General features: G+C 48.7%; 1 long non-coding RNA gene across 1 annotated transcript; it reads left to right on the forward strand.

Moving 5' to 3' along the window:
- Positions 1–3,936: 3,936 nt before the first annotated feature.
- On the forward strand, positions 3,937–7,714 carry LOC121233760. Its single transcript, XR_005933859.1, has 4 exons — positions 3,937–4,150; positions 6,156–6,308; positions 7,099–7,211; positions 7,369–7,714. It is a non-coding gene; the product is annotated as an uncharacterized LOC121233760 (long non-coding RNA).
- Positions 7,715–7,914: the final 200 nt, after the last annotated feature.

Below are 7,914 nucleotides of genomic sequence, written 5' to 3' on the forward strand. Positions count from 1 at the left end.
CAAAGGATACCAAGAACATCTCTTAGTAAATATTTGGCTTGGAAAAACAAAACAAGCAAAGCAACAACAGTAAATCTGAAAGAAAAAAAGACCCTGACCCCTGTTCTGGACTTCCAAAGGTTCTTTGTGGTTGCTTCTGTAGCTAAACAGGAATGAACTCTGTGCTGCCAAGGTAGACTGCAAATGGGTGGCAGGGGGCTAAGCAAACAGTGGGGAACTCATATGGCATTGAACTAAGCCACCTACTACTATTTTGCCATTGCTAGGAGGAGACCAGGGCAACCCAAATGCCAGGCTCTGCAAAGGGTACGCCTGCTGAGAGTTATATCCCTTTCATAGCTTTCTGACTGTGATTGCTCAGCACGAGGGAGAGGTGGCAACAATTTATGCCATTAACTGGAAGCCTGGGATCCATGTGCACAGCATCTCCTTCTGTCAGCTGTGGCTGAATTTCAAGTAGTTAAATTTGATGGATGTGGGAAACAGCAGGCTGTACTGTGAGGCTGGAAAAGCAAGCTGGAGAGGTGGATGAACTGCAGTTTATTGTCAGGACAGAGATTTAGCGCCAGCATTTGGGACTTTTGCCCGCCCCAAGCATGTCTCTGGGGTTCATGTTCTCCATGGTCTGTACCGAGGTCAAGGCAGCTTTGCTGGAGGAGTGTGCTTGCTGACGCATGGATACGCAGGGGCGGCGAAGCTGGGGGTGTCCTGAGATGGTTGTCACTTTTGGGAACGAGGGCAGGAAGGAGAGAAATGCTTTCTCCTCTTGGCACGCCGTCCCTGTTTGGGTGACAGAGGCAGCTGGTGCCCAGCAGGTCGAGAGCCACCACTTCTGCCGTCGCTCAACCTGTCTGCAACCACCTCTTCAATCCCACATTGCACAACATCTTGCACCAGCCCCTGGGATGGGGGGACTCCAGCCAAAATCATGCTACTAGCCGGAAAGACTGTGCCGCAGGGAAAAAGCGGAGTGTCGTAGGAATAACGAGCTGTTCCACGCTGTTTCACTGACTGGGACAGGCAAGGTGGGTGGCTGTGGGTGTCCATCACCGCCCGGGGTACGTCTGCCCCGTAGCTTTGGCAAGAAGGCAAGCCGGACCACAGAGCAGCTGAGGGCTTGGTGCTCACATGCCGTCGAGGTTATTGAAGACACACCAGTTTGCTCCAGAGCTTGCTCCGTGATTTCGGAGGGGCTACCCTGATTTACAGGGACACAGGAACACACCTGATACCCTCGGTGATGCTGGGAAGTTCTGTGGTGGCCATCCATATGCGCTGTCTGCCGGCTCGACTGAGAGGTGAAACTCCCAGGTGGACGGAGACCACACAGGCAGAATAATCAATGAAACGGTGCTAGGCAATGCTTCCAGGCACTGTTACTATTACATTTTTAATATTCCCCATATGGTTTTTGACCGAGGCCAACCTAGTGCTTAATTCTCAGTCATGAGCCTGGTAATTGAAAAAAAAGGGGGAAGAAGATTATCATGGAAAGCGCAAACCTGTGATGGGACATTTCAGGAGGCTTGTGGGATTGCGTGTAAAGCTTATTATCGGATCTTTAAAGGGGATTGTAGGAATGTAGAAAACATTATGGGATGTTTAAGGGAAGGGCCGGAGGCAGGGAAAGGAGGGATCCAAGTGATCTGGGGAGGAACAAGCATGGGAGAATGGGTAGGAGAGGGGATAAAAGGGTCCAACTGTGTGTAAGCAGGCTGCTGATCAGTGTGCTTTTCTGGCTGAGCCCTGTATCTGCACTTCAGCCTGTCCTGTCCTCATATTGAACCTGATTCAAAGTTTTTTTCTTTCTCTCTCTGTCTCAGTGCATGTGAATTGGCGTACATTTCACTGGCAAGCTTCAAGCTCGACTGGTCGGTGAGTAGAAGACCGGAATGTGATAGCCCAAGGCTGGACACAGGGTAAGTGAGACTCATGATCTTGGTATGGAGTCTGGAGGGACTACGTGTCTGGGGTTGGAGGTTTCTGCTGATGCACGTGTGCCTGTGGATGAGGAAAGTGAGGAACTGCATGTGTCCCCTGGTGACCTTCAGTCCTGATCAGCTGGAAGGGAAGGGGGGGAACAAGTAAGGCTGCTCATGTTGCTCATGTGAGTACTGCTGATGGCTTTGTGGGGGCCAGTAAAGGCACTGTTCTTTGTCCATGTTGGTCTGCGTGGCCAGTTGCTTGTGTTTTGTGTGCTTCTGCATCTTTGGGACATATGCTTTGCTGTGTGGAGACACCCACAAATTGGAAGAGTGGCAAACAGACTGGTGAGAAGAAACTCCTTGGGTTTTCAAGCCCACTGGATTCAGCTTCTCCTAACATGATGCTTTTTAGAATCGGCTTTGGAAAATGCTGTTCCTCACTAGGGGAATGTATTTCAGCCTGGTAGCCATTATGGCTTTCATGGAGGTTTTGTTGGAAGAACTTCAGATTTCTGCAGAACAGGCGTTTCCAAGGTGGAGTCAGCAACTTGCTGTGGTTATGGGACAAGGTAACAATTCCAGCTGATCTGTGGAACCAGATTAAACATGGACGCTTTCCAGTTAAAACTTTGAATGTGACTGGTAAGCTACAAAAAATAGGAAGCCTTCATCCAAAAATCTTGGGAAGTGCAGTCTAGTACCATATCTGCCAAACCTAAACTGTGTGCTCATATTCATCTTCTGCACGTGCTGTAATACATGGTGTTTGACGGTGCATGTCTCAGGAAGGCAATGTTTTGCATTACCAACACTGAAATAAGTGGCCCAGATATATTCTTTCTTGTAATATAATTGTAAATGGATTTTGCTTCTCAAACACCATGACATTGATTTCCTACAAAGTGACAGTCTTGTCTCATTACCTAGATTCATTTGTTGTCTGATGGATTTTAATAGCAAGGATCTGAAATCTGATGATTAACCCCCACCCCCAAAAGAAGAAAAGAAGTTCAGAGCTGTGTCACATCCTTAACAGCTTCAAAAAGCAGCATGACGAGCAGCGTTTGGGAAGAAATTCACGCTATTGGAAGTCTGATGGCAGGGAGCCTCAGACAAAAGGAAAACATTGAAGAACGAGAGGGAGGGGAGAGAAAACTTGGACAGCAGAGGCATTAGCATCAGACAGGCAGGCACAGTGTCCCTACCAAGAAAGAACAGATCTATCTATATGTCCAAATATCCTTTGCTCTGACTTCATCCCCTGCCTGTGCTGTGGTAATATTTCCCTGAAAGTGGTCTTTCTCATATTTGGGCCTTCTCTCCTGGCTCCAAAGGATCAGCATCACTTCCCTAACTTCAGTGTGATATGGGGTAACCGGGGTAATTTAATGCACAGGATTTTCCAGTGTGTCTTATGTGCCAAAAAGAGCTAGATTTCCATCAGGATGGATTTGACTTACGAAGTTAACAGGTGCTGCTTCTGAAATTCGGGGATGGTGTACGTCCCCTTGTACTAAACACAGGAGAAGGAAGGAGGGAGTATAGCATGTGTACAGAACATGCCAAGGAAATAGAAGGTGGAGGAAAAAAAGCCTTGGGAGTGGGCAGGGATACTGGGGTAAGGCTTGTCCGCTGTGTTTTAAGATTAGTATAATAGCCTAGTTATCTGGGACCTCTGGGCTCACACACCACCCCCCCAAATGTGCAGCTAGGAAACTACATTCTCACTGTGAGTCTTTTGGGATGCAAGCTGTGCTGCTTCATCGGAGCGACGGCTGCAGCTTTAACAACCCGCATTAGCCCGAGATTGATTGTCCCATTCACAGCATGAAGGATCAGTGCCATTTGCAGCAGCGAAGGTCTACCCTCGCTGGGGTTTCTGCTGGTGTGGGGGTATCGGGCGGCTCTCCCATAGCTGAGCATCGTGTTGGGGACACGGGCAGCCGCAGACCTCCCGTGCTGCCTGCTGGGACGCTCGCGGCTCTCTCCTCCGCTGGCTCGGTGACTGATTTCGAGTGAGGATGGTGCATTTTGGGATCCCTCGCGGGCAGCTGTGCAATCCCGGTCCCGTACAGGTGTTGTCTGCGTGGAGCAGCGGCAGGGCTGGGAGCGGAGAGGGCAGACCAGACCTTCTTCTGGATGGAGCGAGTCCGTATCATCTGTCCCAGAGCGTGCGGTTGCCTCAACGCAGCACTAGCCTTCTGCTCGTGGTTGGGACCAGAAGGGTAACGAGGACAGGGAGGTTGTGGGGTCACCGATGGGGGCTATCACAGCCTCCACACACGCCGTATTGCCCATGAGGCTGGGTCTTAATCTTCCCTTGGCTGGTGGATGGGGAGTCAACACTGGCCTGGCGTCACCCCTTCTCCAACAAGCAGATGTGTAAAAGTCAGGCAGACCATTCGAATCAGGCTGGGGGGGGGGGGGGGGGGGGGATACTGGGGTGCAGCTTTGTTGGGGAGAAGGCACGGGCAGAGAGAGAGAAAACTGTGACCCGCTGCAGGGCTGGGCTCTCTGGGAAAGCACAGAGCATCAGGGATTGAAAAGCTCGGCACCGCGATCCCCGTGGCTGAATACTTCACACGGACATCTCGCATAAGGCTTCTGGGCTCGTGCCGAATGCTCTTGAAGTATTTCTACTAACTGGGTCCCAGAATGCGAAAGGTTACATGCAGGAGAACAGAAGTGCATGGAGAATTTATAGCTAAATGAAAAGCCAGCGTGCGGAGTTGTGTCTCAACTGGTTTCCGAGACCCAGAAAGCTGCACAATGTCCTTAGGCTATGCCTGCCTTTATTTAAGTGGGAAATTTTGGGGGATCCCCGGGAGGAGGCGAGCTCATGTGGCAGCAAATAAAAAATGTGAGGCCTGAAGCAATGCCCTTAAGTTAAATTCGAGTTGGAGGAGACCCAAATTCGGTGCAAAGGCTATTTATTGTGAGGCATGCTGGAGACAAACTTGCTGCCATGCACTGAGAGAGGCATCTAGGGCTTACTTCATGGCTGGCTGCTTTTTCAGGTGACTCCCCCCATCCCCTCCTCCCCTCACCCTGTGACTTGGCTCAGAGGAGGCGAGAGGTGACAGCTTTTGTTCATTTTAAAGTCATTTTGAACACACCCGGACAAAAACCTAACTGTGAAAGAAAAGCGAAAGAAGTCTTAGGCGGGTATTATAAGCATACAGGCAAAAATGGCAATGGTGGGGTGAAGTAGGGAATAACAACAGCAGCTGCATCTTTCACAGGTTTCTTGCTGAGACCCCGTACTGGCAGGTCAGCATAGTCTGTGGTCCTGTGCTAGTTATGACCAAATTCATATTTAGTGGGCTGTGTTGAGTTTTGCAACTGGAGACTGCAGCTGGATTCAAGGAACTGACAGTGAAAGTTGTGATTTGCCTCTTTCAGTATTTCAAGCTATTTTCAGATAAATGGCTGATGTTCTTAGCTGATCTTCATGCTTTTAAGAGCCTATGTCTGACCATCTGTCTCCAATTAGTGCCTTCAGCCCTGCAGTCTTCTCTCTTTGAAGTTCTCACACTTCTTTTTTGATACATTAATGATAAAAGGAACCTCAAAGCCCTCTCAAAGTATCGTTCTCCCTATTCAAAGCAGGATAACTTCACCCCTGTGGGAAGAGGTGGGACAAGACAAGTGAGGTGAATTTTTTTCCCCAGGCTTCCTTCTCTCAAGAACCACTGGTTTTTTTTCTCTCTAAGATGTACAAGCTGGCTAAGTTCCACTGCTTCACTGTGGCAGAGGTCCTGGACAAGGAACAGAATCAGGATTCAGGAGATCTGGGTTCGCTCTCACCTCTGCGGAATGACTCCTACCTGGTCACCACATAACATCATCTGTATCGTTACTTTCTCTTGCTTCTAGTGCTGTCAGGAGCTGAGCAAACAGAAATGGGCTCTGCAATCTCCTGGGAGCGTGACTGCCTGTTCTCAAGAGCAGCTCCAACACGGTGCAGCTGCAACCTGGGATCATGCTGTTGGGAAAACAACCTTGCTCTAGCAGTTATATTTAAGCCCAGGCTCTTTGCCTTGGCCTTTCCTTGAGCTGTGCTGTAGGTCTGCCTATGCCTGGTCCTGCACCTTTTGCTGATCCTGACATCACTGTGTTGACTTCACTTCCCCGCTTGACCTTGAACCTCTCTCATCACTACAGACGCGTCTGGTGATGACTGGTGTCCACGGTTGCTCTCACTGGATGTGCTCTGCTCTCCTCATTCAGGTACCGTGGGACTGTCCTTGTTGATAAAAAAGGATATTGAGGAAAGGCAGCTCTTGTGGACCAGGTCTTGTCTTTCTGATGGTGGCCAGAAGAAATGAGGTGCACAAACAGTTGTTTCTCTTTGAAGGTCCTTCCCAGCTTCTGGCAGTTAAGGTAGGACCTGTTGAGCCTGAAGGTACAGCTGTACCAGGCAGGCATTCATAAGCCTGTCTTCTCTCAGCGTAGTGAGTACTGTAGACCTTTGTGTGCCAAATAACTCAGACTAACTCCCCTTCCCTGCCTCTCTCATGAATCCAAAGGTCATGCGTCCATCTTGGTTCGTTTTTTCGGGGCAGATTCCCTGCCGATGTATGTGAGGTGAAATTACTACCATTTTGTGTGTGTTGGGCTAGCAGTTCAAACAGTCTGAACAGCAAATATTGCATCATTGTTTTTCACTGGACCCCAAATCTTAAAAACTTTCCTTAAAATATCCACCCATGTTAAGCTCCTGGATCTGAACTGGGGGTTGGTGATTTTGTTCTTTTTGGTCTATTTTTTCCAAAAGCCATTAAGTGGAAGAAATTTACTTGAATGCCTCTGGAGAATAGGATTTGTTAGCTGACTCCTCTGCTTCATTATTGGCATGGAGAGTTAGCTTTACTGTAACATGCTTCCTGCACAATGGGAAATAGGTACATACTGTACACGTAAAAGCCAAGGCCAAAGTAACAAAGAACAACCTTTAAATAACTCTTATGGTCCATTAGCCAGACAATAACACCTGGTGGGTAAAGGATACACTCACAGAGATCTCTCAGAAAACCCCACAAAAAATGACACCTGAAAACTCTCTGTAAAATTGTAGGTGCGTGTGTGATTTGTGTAACTAATAGACAGTATTGTTTGCGCACGGCGTGGTCGTTAAGAATGACGTGTTTGGCCTCACCTTTGTATTGTGCAGGAATACTCTGAGACTCTGATCAAATTAATTGAACATCGTCATTTGCAGAACTCCATATGATATGCCTAGGTTTGGATGGTTAATGAGTCCCCCGGAGTCCTCTCTTTCAGCAGGTATGGCATGTTCTGTAATTTTCTCCCTTTCTGAGCAGAAAGGAGTAAAAGAGAAGAAAAAGCCTATGAACAAGGGGAGAAAAGCAGGTTAAGGTTCACACGTGCTGTATTTGGGGGGAAGCTAAGTCTTGTTTTCTGTCTATGGCCTTTCTCCTAGACAAATAGGCAGGAATTCCTGCTGATGGATCAGAGAGTCACAGAAGGCGTCTCTGAAGACTATCTAGTGCAAGTCCCAAACCAGCATCAACCAGAGCAGGTTGCTCAGGGCCTGGCCCATTAGCTCTCAGCTGACTCATCATCCATCCCAAAGCAATGCTTCATTCATTCCTGCTTCTCTCTCATATAAAAGGCAACTCCCCATCCTTGCTGTTCTGGCCAGTTCTGCCTAAAGAGCCGTATGCATCCCTCACAGCCCTCCAGGTACGTGAGCCTGGAGGCACCACGTGAGGCACCATGTCTCCATGATCCAAATGAGATCGTAGCCCTGTGTGCTGGTTTTGGCTGGGATAGAGTTGATTTTCTTCATAGTAGCTAGTATGGGGCTATGTTTTGGATTTGTGCTGGAAACAGTGTTGATAATGCAGAGATGTTTTTGTTATTGCTGAGCAGTGCTTGCACAGAGCCAAGGGCTTTGCTGCTTCTCACCCCACCCCACCAGCGAGCAGGCTGGGGGGGCACAAGAAGTTGGGAGGGGACACAGCCC

This window comes from Aquila chrysaetos, chromosome 13, assembly GCF_900496995.4.
Source record: "Aquila chrysaetos chrysaetos chromosome 13, bAquChr1.4, whole genome shotgun sequence".
NCBI classification, from domain to species: Eukaryota; Metazoa; Chordata; class Aves; order Accipitriformes; family Accipitridae; genus Aquila; species Aquila chrysaetos.